At 48.6% G+C, this 17,443-nt stretch overlaps 1 long non-coding RNA gene across 9 annotated transcripts in view; it reads left to right on the top strand.

Annotated features, from left to right (window-relative positions):
• Positions 1–17,443, top strand: part of LOC146860595 (uncharacterized) — a 137,151-nt gene that overhangs the window by 3,402 nt on the left and 116,306 nt on the right. The window contains exon 1 of one of the 9 annotated variants that reach the window (XR_014978836.1): positions 11,030–11,659. The exons of 6 other annotated variants lie outside the window; for them this stretch is intronic. This is a non-coding gene — a long non-coding RNA (uncharacterized LOC146860595). Of the gene's footprint in view, positions 1–11,029; positions 11,660–12,352; positions 12,655–17,443 lie in introns of those variants that run through there. 2 more of the 9 variants (XR_014978839.1, XR_014978840.1) reach the window with 2 other exon arrangements.

The raw sequence follows: 17,443 nt of genomic DNA, 5'->3' as shown, positions 1-17,443 counted from the left end.
GCTTTGTCTTAGAAGCAAAGGGGCCCTGAATGGTGCGAAAGGGAGCGAGGGGGTCGCTTCCAATCGATTTCGCTTGTCTCCGCGGTCTTCGCGGATCAACGCCCTTCAATGGACACGTAGGTGCTCTGTCAAGCACAAACTTGGCGACATTTTCTAACCGTGTCCTGACTCACTACAATATCACAATCCTACTGGGTGCGTGTGTGTCCATATAGACAAGAGACAACCCTACGCACAAGGATAGCTACGCACACTTGTAGGCACATACATGTATGTATACGTTTCTTTCATTTCTGTACATGCATATACGTGTACGCCTCTGTTTGTGTGCGCGTGCCTGCGCATCCGTTTACATGTCTACGGGCTTGAATGGAAAGCAAAACTTAGATATGAAACCCCACTCTCTAAATATTCATGCACTCTTATGTGTTCAATAAAAGCCCAAAACGGAGATAGGTTAGTGCATTTGGTGTGCGGCCTTCAGCAGACCATGCTAGGCGTGTAGGTATTCATACGTAACTAAGAAACTGTCATTAACAGCTGCTTAATTCACAACACGTTTTGGGTCCTTCAACCGCAAACTGAGGGCAGCAACAGTGCCCGAAAAGAGAGAGTGAAGACGAGACAGAATGACAGGCTGCCGCTGGTATTGTTTTTTTTACACATTCTGCCAACTCACCCGCCTGCAGGTGATCACTGCACTCGAGCACGCGCAGGTCTGTCGGGATAGCAAAGTTCGGATGAGGGCCTCCCCCCCCCCCCCCCCCCCCCCATCACTGCACTCGACTCGAGCACGCGCAGGTCTGTCAGGATAGCAGATGTGGGAGGAGGGACATCCCCTCACCCCCAGGGATCCTGCACTCGAGCATGCCCCGGGACATCAGCCCCCCAGAGGTCACTGCACTGGAGGACACACAGGTCTGGGCAGGTAGCAGAGGTCGGAGAAGGGACATCCCCCCCAATCACTCGAGCACCCGCGGGTCTGCCCCGGGACATTAGCCCCCCCAGGGATCACTGCAGGGGGGCCATGGGCGAGCTGTGTCCATGGCGCCAATATTCCGAGGGGCACATGTAGCTGTGTGCATTAAGGTTATGCCAACACCAGCGCCTTTCCCTTCTTGCTCTAGCCTTGTCTGTTCGCTTCCATCTGAAGTTCCAGTTTAAAATTGGTGCAGTCCTGCGTTATATTATGGTGGGTGAGGTTTTTAGCAGCCCTTTAGCCCCCTCCCTTCATCCTCTGACCCCTGCTGGCACACATCAACGGAACCACCATCTGGGTGAGGCAGCTAAGCCATGGGTGATTTAGGTGAGATGGGGGGGGGGGGGGGGTGTTTGTGCTCAGGGGGGAGTCCCTGCTCTTCCAGGTACTGACCAGTGAACACAGAATGGGCCCCCGGCTGCCTCGTTTCATTCACTACCGTCAGGAAGTGCGCCACATTTGTCTCTTCCCACGCCCAGGGCACTATTTTAGCAAAGGCCCCAGGGATCAGTACATTGAAGCACGCGCAGGTCTGCCCAGGTGACAATGATGGGTGGGGGGCTGGGGACATTTCCACCCCCACACCACCCCACTGGGATCAGCTGGGATCGTGTGACCCAGAAACCAGCCTCCAGCAGCACCCTTTAATCGGTCTCTATTCCTTAATGGCTTTGAACGGGTGACTTCAAGCTGGAGGAGCAGACATGGACACCGGTCGATTATTGCTGATGGTTATTCGACCGTGTGAAGTGGAGAGAAAACAGCCGGCCTCGCAGACTTCCCAAGCGCTAGAAAATGCAAACACAGGTCTTTGAGGGCGAAATACTTTGATTTGATTTGCTAAAAATCTTATTAGGGTGGCACAAACCACCGGAGATCTTGTGTTTCCTATGTACACTATAACGCACAGGCCTTTGAGGGGTTAAAGGTCGATACCATTTTGAGTGACACCGAAGAAAAGTCTGGATTTTTCCAGATTCAAATAAACAGAGCAGCAACATAATAAAGCGCCACACGAAGGTCAGGGGTGGATTCGTTTCATCCCGCAGTGGCAAAGTGTAAACACTGCAGAACAGACCGGAAGCGGAAGTGATATGGTTGGTTGCGGGTGCGAGACTGTAAAAGGGGAAGGCAGTAGGAAGGGAGAAAATTGAGTGTTATGGGGGCACGGAGCAGAAAAACAACTGGCGTGGGTGGGAGAGACATGAATGACACATTGAAAACAGGGGTAACATGGGGTGCTTCTAACGTCAGCGCTGGGACAAGAGACACTGTGCATGGAGTGCAGGAGGGGGGCCGATGGGGGCTCGAAGAGGAGATGTTGAGAGAGAGCGGAGGAGGTACTGGGAGCGGAAACACTGGGGGAGTCCTTAGAGGTGGCACTGCCAGAGGGGCTCGGGGGTGGCGATAGATTAGTTGGGGGGCATGGGAGAGAGATTCTGGTTAAAGGGTGTCTAGAGAGGAGATATTTGGAGAAGGCTCCCTGGGTGAGGGGATATTGAGGGAAGGTCGGGAGAGAGGCTGGAGAGAGAGAGAATACAGGAAGAGTGGACGAGGTGTGAGGAGACAGTAGTAAGATGAAGGCGTCTGTGGAAGGGAGGGAGTCATGGGAGAGTCAGGGGCGTAATGCAGGCCCCCGCGGCGCAGAAAGGGAATCCTTGACCCCCAACCCTTCAAAGGGCTCCCATCTAGCCCAGAACAAATAAATATATGTGAGAAGGGAGTCTGGTAGTGGGGTCTTCGTATTTTGTATGGGGCTCCGCCATTTTCTGTTACACCACTCGAGAGAGTGTCTACTGTTGGGGCCAGCGTTGGAGAGGTGATAGGGGTTCAGGAAGAAGGGGGGCTGGGAGACGGGCTACAGAGAGAGGGGGGCTGGGAGAGGGGGGGGTCCTGGGAGAGGGGGGCCCTGGAAAAGGGGGACTGGGAGGCGGGATTCTAAGAGAGGGGGGCCCTGGAACAGAGAATATTGGGAGAGGGGGCCCTGGAAAAGGGGGACTGGGAGACGGGTTCTAAGAGAGGAGGCCCTGCAAGAGTGTATCCTGGGAGAGGGGGCCCTGGAAGAGGGGGAGTGGGAGACGGGTTCTAAGAGAGGGGCCCTGGAAGAGAGTATCTTGGGAGAGGGGGCCCTGGAAGAGGGTGACTGGGAGACGGGTTCTAAGAGAGGGGCCCTGGAAGAGGGTGACTGGGAGACGGGTTCTAAGAGAGGGGCCCTGGAAGAGAGTATCCTGGGAGAGGGGGCCCTGGAAGAGGGTGACTGGGAGACGGGTTCTAAGAGAGGGGCCCTGGAAGAGAGTATCCTGGGAGAGGGGGCCCTGCAAGAGGGGGAGTGGGAGACGGAATACTAAGAGAGGGGGCCCTGCAAGAGGGGATGCTGTAAGGGGGAGCCCTGGAAAAGGGGGACTGGGAGACGCGTTCTAAGAGAGGAGGCCCTGCAAGAGTGGATGCTGTAAGGGGGCCCTGGAAAAGGGTGACTGGGAGACGTGTTCTAAGAGAGGGGCCCTGGAAGAGTGTATCCTGGGAGAGGGGTCCCTGGAAGAGTGGGAGATGGGATACTAAGAGAGGGGGCCCTGGAAGAGGGAGCCTTGGAAGAGGGGATACTGGCAGAAGGGGCCGTGGAAGAGGTGATATAGAGGATACTGACGGGGGTGGGGTTGGAAGAGTGCGGACAAATTGCCGAATTAGCAGAAGTGGGAACGGCGTCATTAGAAGCAATACTGCAGGTAGGATTATAGTGCAAATGAAGCCGATAAGTAGACACCTGAAAGCGAGCCCGGACCAAGCGAGAGCTCCAGAGCGCCAATCAGAGAAGAGAAATGTGCACTAGAACCCTGGAGACTCTCCCGGTGTCTGAGGGGACAGTACGAGGAGAGACAGCGAGCCTCTGGAGACATGCCTGCGAGAGACAGTACAATGGATAGGCTGAAAAGAAGGTATTACAACACCGGAGAGACTGACAGAAGGAGCACTAAAAAGAGATACTTGCAGAGAGGCCGCGTCCAATAGGAGACCCGGCTTATGGCGCCGAGAAAGAGACATCCAGAGGAGGCGCTGGGGAGAGCTAGAGAGGGGAGACAGCAATTGGGAAACACGTTGTGAGAGTGGATATTAAGAGGGGCCCTGAGAGTGCCATTGGGAGGGGTTATTGAGGTTATTGACTCGGAGAAGATTTTGAAAAGTAGAACATTGAGAAAGGAGTACAAGATTTGTGGAACACACTGAGACAGAGAACGTTATGGAAGAATGGGAGACCCAGAGGCAAGCAGAGAGAGGGCTATGTCAGATACGTCATGGATAGATAGATAGATAGATAGATAGATAGATAGATATATAGATAGATAGATAGATAGATAGATAGATAGATAGATAGATAGATAGATAGATAGATAGATAGATAGATAGATAGATAGATAGATAGATAGATAGATAGATAGATAGATAGATAGATAGATAGATCAACTGTGTGAGAGAAGCAGAGGCAGGGAAAGTGAGAGGAGAGACGGGGTGACAGGGAAAGAGAACGTAAGAGGGAGATACATGAGATGGGAAAAGAAGAGAAGAGAAAGAGTGTGTGAGGGAGATTGAGGTGGAAAGAGCAGTAGAGTGAGTGAGGTGGGGTGAGGCTAGGATGGCGAGCTGAAGAGGGAACTTCGAGAGACTGGTGTAAGGGCGCGGAAGAGGGAGAGAGGGAGGAGTGGAGCTACAAGTGATGGAGACTGTAGGAAGAGAGCCGCGTCAGAGCGTGTGCTCTCTTGCGTGCGCTCATTACTGAGGTGTTCGGATGTCAGCAGGCCGAGGCTGTGTAAACACAAGTGTGCCCGGCCTGGCCCTGCCGGTGACACTGGAAGACGGATCGTGCGCTAGAAGTGGCCCCAGAGTGTCCTTAAAGCAGCCCAGGGGCTCCCCGGACAAAGGGGCCGCCCGCTGGGGCGCTATTGATCGGCCGAGGGGCCGGGGATGTCAGCACACTAAATATTTACTGATCACACACTCAGGGCCGCCACGTACCGCGCCGCCGCTGTGAGCGGGCGGGTAAATCATTCCATTAGTGTGCATCAGGCGCAGCGCACACTCTGGCCGAGCGGGCTATGGGGGGCGTCTACTGGAGCGACTGTAAGAGCAAAGAGTCGCAATAGGGCATGCAGGGGCTTCGGGAATGGTATCTCCCGGAGACACGAGAGGTACGCCTGCATCAGACTCGAGAGGAGCGGCGCAGGCGCGGTACGAAGGGCACCTACACATAAATAGATGTGCGTAGAAAAACTGCGGATGCACTCAAACAAAAACAAAATGCCGTACTACCTAGATATGTGTACGCACGTGCCCCCAAACATCTATACTTTTTTGTAATGCAGATTTATGTTGCGCAAACTCAATCCAAGGTATTGGGGGTCACTTTACATGAGCACCAGTTACGTTACACAAGGACACGTTATTTTTTTATTTTTTTTTTGGTATGCAACGTGATTTGCCTAGAATCACAGGATGCTTAGCCGACGCCGAGACTTGAACCTGGTTTCCCCAACTCCACAGTCGGCAGCTCCGGCCATAAGGCCACATCCTCACATCTACCTCATTAGAATATACGTGTAATAGCAGCACTATTATGCTTCTTGGCCCCTCGTTTGACAAGTCCCTCTACGTGTGAACAAACCTCCGCCCGCACATCTTTTGAAAGTAAACCCTATTCGCTCCAACTGTCGTTTGCAATGCGTCATTTGAGTGAATATATTCTGCAGATGTGTAACCATCACCATGTGTAACGCTGGTTGTAGTAGTTCCTCACCTCTACCTTGTTATCTGGGATGTCTGATCTAATGTACTTCACTCTATTGTAAAGCGCCCTGACACCTCTGGGTACAGTACCCGCTACATATAAGAGCATACACAAATAAACAGAGTGTTATATCCGTACGTGCAGTGTGTACAATGTGGGGAGCTGGGTCACAAGGCACCCGAGGCGGCCCCTTTGGTGAGGCATAACCCCCACCAAGTATCATGGTGCATAGCATGTTGTCAGTCAGCCTGCATGCATGCTTCACACCATGCTAGTTTTGTGAGTAGACCGTAAATAAAGCCGTGCCGTTGACTGCAAGCACAAGTTATAAACAACCTTCTTTAAGTGGACACAGAGCTCGGGGTTGTAGATGTGTGCACGGGCACATCATGCCATTAAGAAGGCCTTGTGACTTGGGCCCTGTTGTGCCCCCTTAGGGGCGTCGCGGTGATCTCGCTGCTTAGTTCTATATATGATCACTTCAGTGTGGGGAGGGGTCACGCTGCCTTCCCCTCCCTCAGCAAAGGTAACAGATCGGAATTCCCTCACCCGAACAGCACGTGTGGTTTATGCCATGGTGTTTTTTTTATGTAAACTGTTTACAAACAACTGTCTTTAACCGCGAAAAGAATTTGCACGTTGAGATAAAATCACAATTATTACCGATTGTGAGCATGGCCATGTTTGTTTTCTTGTGTTAAGTGATTCTAGAGTGGAATCTGTGAGGCATGAAGTAATGTTCTGTTTCAAATTAGTTACGCTCTACTACGGACATGATATTTGAATAGCACCAAAAAGTGCGTGAATCTGTGTTTATTGTGCACTTCTTTCAAATAACGTGTTTTGATTCTTATTCTTCACCAGCAGGTCATAAATAGTATGTGTGCGATGTGCAGTGAGAAATGTCAGTGTGATTTGCAATTTACTACCCTCGTTGAATGGGTGCCTCGTGCCTTCCCTCAACAAGGGTACACAATAGCATATTACCTCCTGTGCACCCAGAAATATGGTTTATGACATGCTATTTTTTTTTATATACATATATATTTAAATATATTTAGCCAAAACCAGTATATAAAGGGATAACATCCTTTTGGGTAGGCCTCGTGGTGATTAGCAGAATCATTTCCCAGCGCAAAATCATTGTATTTGTTATGATATGTCACGTTATGCAGATTTGTCGAACACACCAGCACTTCGGGGGGTATCCCGTCGATGAACATTAAAATGTTTTATTAAAACAATTACACATGAAATAAATGATATGACATAATCCATATATGAGATGAGCAGAGTATAATGGCCCCTTGCTCCCGCCTGAAATAGGAAAGTAGGGACATATTTCCGAGTTATTTGCATGCCTCGATACCGGGTGTCAGGCTGGATGTCAGGCGAGGAACACGGGGAGGAAACACATACAAAACACACTGATGTGCGCAAAAGAAGCGCGAGGCTTGCAAGAAGAGTGAACAACACTAACACAGGATGGGGACAGAGCCCCTCGGAAGCCTCCGTGCGCGTGGAGCCGCTGCTCCCACGCAACGAGCGGCAGGGGCGGTGGAGCCCACCATGGCAGCCCGCGTCTGGTGTAGGACAGAGCGGGGGATGCGCGCTCCGGGCAGGGGCGGTGGAGCCCACCTTGGCAGCCCGCGTCTGACAGAGCGGGGGATGCGCGCTCCGGGCAGGGGCGGTGGAGCCCACCATGGCAGCCCGCGTCTGTTGTAGGACAGAGCGGGGGATGCTGCGCCCGATCTGGGCAGGGGTGGTGGAGCCCTCCATGGCAGCCCGTGTCTGGCGTAGGACAGAGCGGGGGATGCTGCGCGCTCCGGGCAGGGGCCGTGGAGCCCACCTTGGCAACCCGCGACTGGTGTAGGACAGAGCGGGGAATGCTGCGCGCGCGAAGGAGATTCGGCGGCCAGCGTACGCATGCTCATGTCCCCGCTGGCATGGGTCTTGCACCTTTGAACTTTTAGATTCGCTTCAAGTGGACATGGAATGTATTGTCCATCAGAGCGGAGGCCCTGCATGTATTTAAAAAGACTGCTGACATCTCCATGCCTAGCCTTCTTTTAAGCATGCCTGTGTGTCGTCTGCATTCTCTGTGTGTGCATTTTTAGTGTCAGTTCAGTCTCTCTGTGCACATGCTCATTTGGGAGACGTGTGTGCGTTGCCTTGTGTAGATACGTGCGGGTGTACTGAACACCGTTGTTGTGTGTGTGCGCATCTCCATTTGGGATCTCTGTGTCTGTATGTGGCACACACCCTTTGGAGACACCGCGTCATTTGAAGGCTTACCATGTTTATATACCACTTGGAAATACCCGCGCGTGCACAGCTCTGTTCGAAATCTGACTGGTTCGGTCTTCGGAGAGTGTGCCTGCGCCTACCCTCCCCGCCACTAGAGGCCAGTGTGGGCCACTCCGTTTATGATGTCTGTGTGTGCATCCCCGTCTTAGAACTGCGTGTGCATCCTCTCCCTCTCTTGAAACCTGCGTCTTGATTCCCCTTTTCAGGACCGAGAGTGCAATCCATTAGAACATTTCTCCATGCATGGATTTATATTTGAGCATTGCTGTGTGCATGATCACTTTTGCGCGCGTTCTTCCTTTTGCATATCTTAATGCATTCTCACTCTGTGTGTACATTCTTAGTTTGGACTTTTAAATGTGGATTTTCCCTTTGATGAATATCTCTGTGGATTTTCAAATTGGAGGTCAGCGCGTGCAGACCCTTCTAAGCATCTAGTCCTACATTCTAATGACACGTTATTGTGTGTACTCGACTAGCCCCCGCCCCCCGCCTACCGACAGATATGTGCTTAATAGCTTCTTTTAGCATAGCTTCAAGCAGGTGGACTTGGGACTACTTTAAACACCCCGGGTGGCATGCCCCAATGTTCATTGTGGCCTTGAGTCGAATGCGCACTCTTTAAACAGGCATGAAATGTCTGGATGAACTTTTCGGCCATTTGTAAATTCCCCACTGGAGTGTTCCACCTCGTTGTGCAGTATCAGAGCTCGTAAAAATATGCCCTGTATGGCGGTGTGACTGAACATTTCCTTTGAAAAGCCTCAATGCGGACAACATTGCCCACGCTAGAGGAACGACGTCACCCATGTAGATGTTGGCATGGACGAAGCTAATGTGCATCAGTGCCAGGTTCCCCCGGCCACGCCGGCCACTTGCCAGTCCTGGGTTTTCAGCCAACGGGACTTGGATGCTGGGATTCTTAGCCAATACATGGAGAGGAGAGACTACACATCCCAAAATGCAAAGTGCTTGCTAAAACGTAAAAAGTTTTGAAAGTTGCAAGTGACTATTGTTTATTGCTTCATTTAGCAGCCCAGAAAGGAACGTAGCTCAGAAGGGTTGAAAGTAGGGGTGGGCGGAATTTGCGGAATTAACCTTCGCAAATTATCGCGAGAATGTTTAAAATTATCGCAAACAAGCAGAAATATCGCAAAGATGCGGAAGTTTTTTTCCGGCATGTTCGCGAGATTTTCTGCATGGTTGCGGGTCGCCAACTTACCCATGTGGTTGCTTGCGGGCGCGGCCATCTTGTTTTGAGTTGTTCTCGCGGTGCATGATCGCGAGAAGAAAGACGTGATCGCGCGACGCATGACGTCACTGCGGGCGCGAACTGTCGCGAGACAGCGCAAATGGCTAAAAACAATACAACATCTCATGGAGAACGCGACCGGATCAAGAAAACTTGTCGGCGAACGCAGGGATTCAGGTAAGGCGATCGCGCGCGCGCGAGAATGTATCATTTTACAGCGCGAGCAAGAAACAAATTATCGCCAAGCTGCGGAAACCGGAATTTTTGACATTTTCGCGCTCTCCGCGGAACGCAAAAATGTCAAATTATCGCAATTTCCGCGAACGGAACGAAATTTTTGCCCAGGCCTAGTTGAAAGTCCATTGCGTCTTACGAACTAGTCTTGGAAAGTTGAGTTAGAATTTCCTTCTCAAGATGAGGATAAGACAAGGCCCCCGTGGTAATTAATCTGATAAACTGTCATTAAGCGCCAAGAGGCCATTCAGTTCTGGTTTGCGCTGTCTAAACGGGATTGTCACATAAATAAACAGGGGGACTGGCATGGCAAGTACCCATTAATTCAACGTTATCGTTAAATGCCCTATTAAATAGTCCGCAACTTTTCATCTCAGTTGCAATTCTGGTTAATATTTTCTATGTGTAGCATGTCCTCGAAAAAAGGGTAGCTTGATCTGTCACTGAGCAGGCGGAAAGGTTGTGCTGTACCTGAGCTTAGGGCCGCCAGGCTGGGCAGGAGTAAACAAACTCCAAGAAGGGAACCAGCTGCAAACAGTCAACTGGACACTCTGGATGGGAAAGTGACCTCTTCCCCTCTCCCTCCCACCCCCCCAGCCCAGAGCCGCGCAGCAGAGGCTCGTGCGCCTCGAGCTGTCAGAGGCAGGGGAGGGGGCATCTTGCCCCGAGGGAGCAGGCAGTCAGACTAACAGAGACCAGCGAACAGTTTTCACAAGATGAAGTCCTTTGGAAGGAACGATTTTGCTGGAGATTGTGTACAGGTGTGAGAACGTGACATCTCCCCCACCCAGAGAAGCCTGCCGCACCTCCGAGCCAGGGGCTGCCCAATGTAACTCTAAAGCTCCAACTCGGGGCACAAGTGAGGCGTCAGTGGAGGTGGGCGGGGGCGCGGGATCATTAAAAAACGTGTGCAAGGAAAGGAAGGGCTGTGTGTGGGGGGTTGTAAGCAGGCGTGATAGGGAACGTGCATTGTTTGTTACTATTTACAGCGACAAAAGAAAAAGGTGGTCGTGGCAAGTTTCAGTTTTAAACAGTTGTCTAGGTTGCGTATTTAACTCCAGAAATTCTCCGTGTTCTATTTTAATTTACAGTACAAATAATACTGTCTGTTTTCAACAGCACACCTGTCTGTTCTATTCGCTGTAATTGCCAGTGTTACTGTCATCACATGCATTGACTCCCAATCAAACGACCTGGGCAGTCTCAATTGTTCTCGACACTTTTCGAACTCTTGAATTGCCAATGATGTAAGATCGCTGAGCCACCTTGCCAGCCCTATTGGTCACGTCGAAATCAGGAGTGGCATCTTTATGTAATTACATGTCTGCTTGGCTCAATAGTTTGTTTTATTTTGGACAGCTGTTTGATATTGGTTGGGCAGGTATAGTTGCTGCTCCGCCTGTACAAGGAAGCAACAGATTCGCTGCAAGAACACGTCCATACTTCCGGTCTCGTGACCTATCACCTTCCCAGCTAGTCAGGAAGCTCGGTCGTGGGATTGGAAATGGCGCCAGGTGGAGTGCGCATTAACTACACACGATGAAATTTCATGCTGCCGACAAACTTCGACCTGGTAACTACCCAGGGCAAAATATGTAATCGTCGAGATGTGCCAACAATTAGCTTTTAGGGAAATATCGCTACATCAAGAAAAAAATACAGACCCACAAACAAATTTCGGGAGGGTATCTCAGCCCTCCCGGCGCGGTCAAAGGACATGACACAAATACACCATTATATACTTTTATTATTGGAAACGATTCCAGCTACAACGTGCACCCCTTCTATTAAATGGATTGTCCTAGTCAGGTGTTTTGAACTTTAACACAGATGGTTTCGAGCAAATGTCAGTCTCTTCTGCAGAGCTCGGAGGGCAAAGTGCCGTCCAATCTGCATAAACTCAGGTATATATTGGAGGAGGCGGAGGAATGCGTCTGGCAGTAGCGGCACTTGCACAATTGAGCCAGCCATTCTTTCAGACCCGGCTGACCCACTCGGCGTAGTGTGATCGTCGGCAAATTACCCCTGCCACCTTACCGTTTCCCGGACAGCATGGGAGGTTACGCAACTGAGCCGTGCGCTGTGCAGAGGCGGACTCTTTCTTCCTCAGGTAAAGCATGCCCGCTTTCTTAATGCATGTGTATGTTTTACTTGCGCTATCATTGTGCATTGCGAAACTGCACGCACGCTTAGCGTCCAGAAACGTTTCTGTGTGGACTGCCATTGTTCAGATGTGTCTGCTGTGACAAGACACGGTGGGGCAGATTTATGAGCCCCTTGCGCCACTTTTGCGTCACTTTTCCCATGTTAAAAGTGACGCAAAAGTGGCGCAAGGGGCTCATAAATCTGCCCTGGTGTGTGTGTGCCAGGGAGCAAACATTATCCTAAAACTGTACTCAAAAGATGACGTTCCCGGTGTGCGAGGAGTGGAAAGAGAGAGTTTTGTTTGTTTAAGTGTGAGAGAGAGTGCATAGGCTGGATTTGGGAAGTTAGCCATCACCTCTCCAACTCTGCCTCAATCCCATGTCAAACAAACCTGCAGCGAAATGTTTCACGAATAGCAAAAGAAAGAGTCCATTTTTACAAGACTCCTTTTGCCCACTGACAGCCCACTTTCACGGACTGTGAGAAAGTTCACATTTTCATTGCTTTGACATTTTCAGAAGTTTTACGTCTCAGGTGACACAAATCCGTTTCCGAACTCCCCTTTAAGAAACACAAGCGGATGCGCCCGCTCGCTTGAAGTCCGTCCCCCCCCCCCCACATCTTCCCCCCGTCAGAAATCCTGCAGCCCTGACCTGTGTGCCTGTCGGCGGTACGACGGAGCACCCGCCATCCCACCGAATGCTCAACACGCTGCTGGAGCCAAGCCCCAAATAACAACACGAGCGAGCTTGTTCGATCCCACGCCGACACCGCAGGGCTGAAAACTATAAGTGGGGACCTGCTTGAAAACTCCGGGACGGGCGTGACATTCGACGTCCTGCACGTTTGTCACGCAGAGGGGAATGCTACTCCCTCAAAGGCAGGAGCTGGTCAATTGTTTTACTTCACTTCCGAGTGCCAAAGATGAATAGTACTTCCGGGATTCTGAAGCCACTACAGGTGAGTCTTCGCCTGTGACAATCCGTGGGTGTGCAGCGGAAGAAACCCATGACCAGCATTTCACCACAACAAGCTGGCACCAGAACAAACATAACCATTCACGGCATGCTGGTACTTTCATACCCAGGCGCATGCCACCTTTGCCCTGTGTAGCCGGCCCGATTATGTCAGATGTACACACAAGACTGAATGCTGCGGTGCCATTTCTCGCCAGGGAGTTATGATGCCTGCTGTCCACATAGCACACAGAGTTCTGGCAGAGAATCGCATCTGAGCATGAAGTTTTTATCCAAGATCCAGTACCAAAAAGTGCACAAAGTTGTAAATAAAAAAAAAGATAACAATAGGATTGCTTTCTGTTTGCGATGAATGCATTCTATGAAATGAACATGTGATGGCTGCTTGCAGTTTTCAGATCTAAAATAGTCCCTCAAGCCATGGAATAATACATTAAATAATAAATTGAGGTTAGAGAGAAATGCTCCTATAGGTGGAACCAAATCACACTGTATAGTTTAAACATGGAAAGGATGTATCATTCTGGCAGCTCTGCTATCAAGCCAGGCATAATAAACTATTGGCAACATTCAAAAGGACATGCCTACAAAGATTTGGGAAGAGTTCAACTAATGTGGCTCATAGGGCCTCGCCTAAGATACAGAATTCACCTATTGTGTCTGCTACTTGTGCCTCCCAAAACATCAGAAAATAAACCCAAGCCACAGCCAGATGTTCTGGACACAAGGAAGTGTGTGCCATGACTGTAAAAAAGCACTGGCAATGAAATGAATGGCATAGGCAGCAAGTCTGAATCTAAGTTATTGTGATCATATTTATTGTCATTAATAATTCCTTTGTCTAGCCCATCACCTGGTGTTACCTAAGAGCACGTTAAGAGAAGTGGGAGACTGCAGCCATAAGAGTAAAGCTTGTGGAGAAGGCAGAAGTCTGTAGAACTTCAGTGAAAGGGTAATTCCTCAAGCATCCACTGTAGGTAGGATGAAAAAGTCATGCAAATTACTAGGGGTGGGTGGAGTTACATAAATACTCTGCGGGATCCCGTGGTGATCTGAGAGTGGGCAGAATTTGGCAGTCGCACTGCTCGCACTGATTTTTACCGCCGGGAGCTTGTTCCACGCTGTAAAACCTGCACAAACTGCACCATGCGGTGCACCAGAGGGCACTGCGTATTTCTACTATTTGCGGCATCTTTCCAAACCGGAATGGTCGCGACCTGCCGCAACCACCCGCATTGAGAAAATCTCGCCGGGTGGCGTTATAGCGTCTGAAAATTCGCGCTGGGGAAAAAACTTCCCCCACACAGCGGTTAAAAAGGAGAGGGCAAAACTCTGCAAACTCTGCTGACGGAGTGGAGTTTATCGCCCACCCTTACAAATGATTCAAGAGGTGTGGCTAGGCCTTGTCTCGGGTACCAAGGGTCCAGTATTAGGAATCTGACCATAGTCTTGATGAGTGCCGGACTTCATTGGGGTTGTTTATTGCTATAATCATTAGGACAGAGCAAAACCCGATGGAGAACATTACAACTAGTATGGTGTAAAGGCAACTACTTTGTGGTGTGGGTTCTTAACAGGTTCACAGATACAGAAGTGACTCAGCTTGAATTTGTTGACTAGGAGATCTTTCAAGTGTCACAAACCAGCTCTCCTGGTTCACAAACTTCTTTGGCTTTTCCTTTTTATTGGGGACCGATGGGTGCAGATGAGATCACTGCAGTCCCAAGAGGTTCCGTGCCATACACATAGACCAGAGTATAAATAAACCTTACTCTACCTACAAATTCGAAAGTCAAATATGAAGCTAATGAACTGCCTGTCTTGTTTATCAACCAGAAGTTCATGGGACAGTTTTTCATGTAATTGGGGAGTAGCCACGTTTGCCACATGTTTTACTAAAACACGTTGCCAGCCCGTATGGATCTAAAGTTCGTAAACTAAACATGCCACAGGTAGTGAGGAACAGATGTAAACACTTTGCAAAGATTCACTGGTCACCTTTTAGTTATTGATTGTTTCAGCAACTAGTACTAACTCGGTGTGACTTACATATCGTTAATATTAATGCCCTTGGTTGATGAAGCAGGGACGGGCTTTTATTTGCAGCATGAAAATCATCTGGCTTAATATAAATGTAATTCACAAAGGTTGGTCAAAATGTTTTCATTCACTATTCAAGCGAATTAATGTTACATCACAGACACAGTCTCACAAAAGCAGTTATTTCAAAGAGGGCAAAAAATCAAAAAAACATTTACTTTTACTTTTGGGTATGTTGTTATTAATTTTACATTTGTGCATAGATTTCAGACAGTTAGTGCTCAATACTGTCCCAAAGGGCCGTTTCTTATTGTAACGAGGCGCTTCCAGGGGTCAAGTGTGAACCCACTGACAGCAAACTAAGGATCAGTGCTGAGATATATCTGGGTTCCCAGAATGAAAGAGCCACACCTTTTAGAACTAGAAGAGTTCGCCTGTAGGATTTATTATTCCAACATTTTATGTTTTACACAATATATTGTATTCTTAGGCTTGGAAGGGTTAGCCTTAAACAATGGGTGTTTCCTTTGCTTGTATGCAAGATATGATCTTTAATTGACAGTGAATACCATTTTCAATAGATCCTGTGAATGCTATGTTTTCTTGTGTAAGAAACCTTTGCATGGCGCTGACAGCTCTTTTATTTGAGTCCATTCAAAGGCTGCTTGTATATGAAGCACCTTGTAGCATAAATGTCGTGAGTAGAAAGAGTAACAGATTAGAATACAAAAAAATCGTGTTTTAAAATGACAAAATAGCAAGATAGTACTGTGAAAGAATGTGCCCCAATGAGGTGCAACACTTCCCATTTCGTACCATGTCATTGAAGATCCCTGCCATACTCTGATCGTCCACCAAAGCGTAATGGACATCGAGGAATGGGAAATATCATTTCTGTGTAAAGAACTGTCTAAGGTGAAGTGCCATGACCGAGATCGCCCAGTTTGTCCTCTGGTTTGCCCGATCCACGAGAGAGCACAAACAGTAATGTGCAGAATGCCTGAATTAATCTCAGCCATTTGTAATGACTCAGGGTCACAGCCTAACCTATGATTGTTGAGCGCATCTGTGGCATTGCAGAGAGGAACCGCCCAAATGCAAATCAGTCTTGTTCCCACCCCAATAGGGACAGATAATCTTTGATAACCAATAGGCAATGAAAAAACCTTTAATCTTAGTGTGCCGAAAAAATCGCATGGAATTGGAGGAAAGGGCATAGAAACACTTTTGGAATTTTAACACAAAAGCAGGTGAATAGCAGCACGAAAACACAACACACAGTAACAGATTAATAGGACACACAATAGTACAACGAAGCAGAAGCACAACTCCATACAACACAACAGCACAATACAAAATAACAATACAGTAACACAACACAAGCAGCACAGCAAGACAACACAACAAAATAAAACACCACAAAAAATAGCACAAAGACAAACTAACAAAACAAGAAAATCGTAAACTATTGTTGAAGAAAATTTTCTCAAGTGAATTGAAGTCTGAAAGGGTTTATTAACAAAATAAACAACATTATTCTGTGAATCACAGAGTCGTCGGCCAAGGGTGCAGCCTGCACTGGTGAATGGAGAAAGCTCTTTGAGCAACAACAAAACACAAATTCATACACTCATGCTTTTAAGTTTCAAATAAGGTCATGCGATTAGTTCTTAAAATACACGGTGGTGTCTAGGTTGTACTCATGAGAACAAGTAAAAGGCTTTCAAATAGTAACACGAATGTGCAAACATTTCATCTTAATCTTCCTTTCTTAACTCACAAGCCAAGAGGTGATAACAGCACATTCGCTTTCTGTGGGCATCTTTCGCATGAGCAACAGAACGTGGTTGAATAAAGTTATGGTTATTCTACCCACTTTTACATGTTCCACATAATGCAGCACATTACAAGAACACAGCCATACTCAAAGAGGTGACTGGGAATGGCATTTTGCCATAGTCAGTGTGGTGTGGGTGGTCAGTGTGGTGTGGGTGCATGGTCAGTGTGGTGTGGGTGCATGGTCAGTGTGGTGTGGGTGCATGGTCAGTGTAGTGTGGGTGCATGGTCAGTGTGGTGTGGGTGCATGGTCAGTGTGGTGTGGGTGCATGGTCAGTGTGGTGTGGGTGCATGGTCAGTGTAGTGTGGGTGCATGGTCAGTGTGGTGTGGGTGCATGGTCAGTGTGGTGTGGGTGCATGGTCAGTGTAGTGTGGGTGCATGGTCAGTGTGGTGTGGGTGCATGGTCAGTGTAGGGTGGGTGCATGGTCAGTGTGGTGTGGGTGCATGGTCAGTTTGGTGTGGGTGCACAGACTGACAGAAGGCGAGGCCCAAGGTCTGTATATAATCTGCTGAGGAGGGATACACCAGGAATTATAAATCACAGGATAAATGCCCTAATCATTGTCTTTGTACTGTCATGAGTACTATGAAGTTTTCCTCAAGAAAAAATGAAAACGTATTTAAAATAAACATTAATTTACTTTAAAAATAATCGTACATCACCTGTGTCCAACCACCAAAAGTCATAGTTTTCAGTGATCTGTTTTTATGATTGTCAATTCTGTTGGTGCTACAAAACTCATGGTGCATTGAATTATGTGAAGCACCCTCTTTCCATCAAAGTGCAAAAGGACCCACCCCCCCAGTCAATTTTCTTTTTTTGCCTTGTGTTTGGTATAGTCATTGATGTTCAATTGTCATTAGGTAATTGATATAATATAAGAATCTTCTTTTG

This window comes from Triturus cristatus, chromosome 3_1, assembly GCF_964204655.1.
Source record: "Triturus cristatus chromosome 3_1, aTriCri1.1, whole genome shotgun sequence".
In the NCBI taxonomy this organism is placed as follows: Eukaryota; Metazoa; Chordata; class Amphibia; order Caudata; family Salamandridae; genus Triturus; species Triturus cristatus.
The sequence above is the reverse complement of the archived record's forward strand: the minus strand, read 5'-3'. Positions and strand labels throughout refer to the sequence as shown.